The 1,723-nt window shown below is 43.6% G+C and overlaps 1 pseudogene; it reads right to left on the reverse strand.

Moving 5' to 3' along the window:
• Nucleotides 1-156: 156 nt before the first annotated feature.
• On the reverse strand, nucleotides 157-1,015 carry LOC129674376 (Ig heavy chain V region 3-like; annotated as a pseudogene).
• Nucleotides 1,016-1,723: the final 708 nt, after the last annotated feature.

The following is a 1,723-nucleotide window of genomic DNA, read 5'->3' on the forward strand; positions in this document are numbered from 1 at the left end:
AAGGTATGGTGCACTATGGGGGTATCCTAAACCAACATCACTGTCTTGGTAGATGTCCTTGTACAAAATAGATAAAGAGAGGATGATTGCAGACGCAAGTTCACTAAAAATGATCATCAAGAGCAAGTTTCCACACTAATCTCTGTCCTCTGAGTCCTAGAGCAGCTTCCTGTCCCTCCAGGGTTTCTGACACACTAAGAATGTGGGTGCAACACTCTGCCTTGCACAGTAATAGACCACAGAGTCCTCAGATGTCAGGCTGCTGAGCTCCATATAGGCTGTGCTGGAGGATTTGTCTGTAGTCAGTGTGGCCTTGCCTGGAACTTCTGGTTATAGCCAGGAGGAGCCATTCTAGGATAAATCCATTCAATCCACTCCAGTCCCTGTCCAGGGCTCTGCTTTACCCAGCTTATATCATAGCCCATGAAGGTGTATCCAGAAGCCTTGCAGGACAGCTTCAATGAGGGCCCAGGTCTCACCAGGTCAGCCCCAGACTGCTGCAGCTGGACCTTGGAGTGGACACCTGCGGAGAGAAAGGCAGAGTGGATGGCATTGTCAGAATGTGAGTCCCACTGCCCTTCAGTTCTGGGGCTTGGGATCCCTTTACCTATATCTGCTGGTATGAGGAAGAGGATGACCCAGCTATGTTTCCTGTTGAGAACCTAATGAGCTCAGTGATTGTGGAGAAGACAATGAAGATATGCTGCTGTTTGCTGTGGCCATCCCTGTATTTACTACCTTAGACTCCCATGGTTTACATATTCATGAGCAAGTCTTTGTTAGATAAGGACCTAGTGTAGCTGGAGAAGAAGGAGTTGAGGACACCTGGTCTGACAACAGGGTGCTGAGGTCCATGTCCTAAACCTTTCTGAGGAAATAACCTTCCTGCAACCTGTGCAGGTCCTGTGGATGTAATATTCAGGCCCAATCTCTCAATTTAAAACAGAATCCCAGCCTGAGGTATTTACTACTCTTGGAGACAAAATTAACTGGTGGCAGTTGTGATAAGGAACATGGTAATTGGAAATTTCTTTTTTTTTTTAAATTCTTAATTAAAATTTCATTTTTATTTTTTATATTAATTACAATTTATTTACTTTGCATCCCAGCTGTAGCCCCATCCCACACTCTCTCCCAATCCCTCCCTCCTCTCCACCCATGCCCCTCTCCAAGTTCACTGATTGCGAAGATCCTCCTCCCTTTCCATCTGACCCTAGCTTATCAGATAACCTCAGGACTGGCTACAATGTCCTCTTCTGCAGCGTAGCTAGGCTGTTCTTCCCTCATGAGGGGTGTTACAAAGAGTCAGCCACTGAGTTCTTGTCAGAAAGAGTCCCAGTTCCCCTTACTACAGAACCCACTTGGACAATGAGCTGCTATGGGCTACGTCTAAGCAGAGGTTCAAAAAACCTGTAAGTTATGAGATTTGCAATATTTTTATATACATGAAATTAATAGTTGCTTTCCCATCAGGTCGCATACTAAAAAATTACAGAAATGACCCCACATAAACATGTCTCAGAAATATGTGCACAGAAATTGTTATTAATGCAGCATTTTCTAAGAGCAGTAAATTAGAAACTATGCATCTCTCAACAAATGATGGAATAAAGGAAGCACAGTATGAGATCAACACAGCAGAACTTTTTCATCTATGAGGAATAAGGAACTCTCGTTACTGTGAAGAAAATAGGTGCAACTGATGATAATTTTATTAATAATT

Source organism: Psammomys obesus, unplaced genomic scaffold, assembly GCF_907164565.1.
Source record: "Psammomys obesus unplaced genomic scaffold, mPsaObe1.curated_primary_1811, whole genome shotgun sequence".
NCBI lineage: Eukaryota > Metazoa > Chordata > Mammalia > Rodentia > Muridae > Psammomys > Psammomys obesus.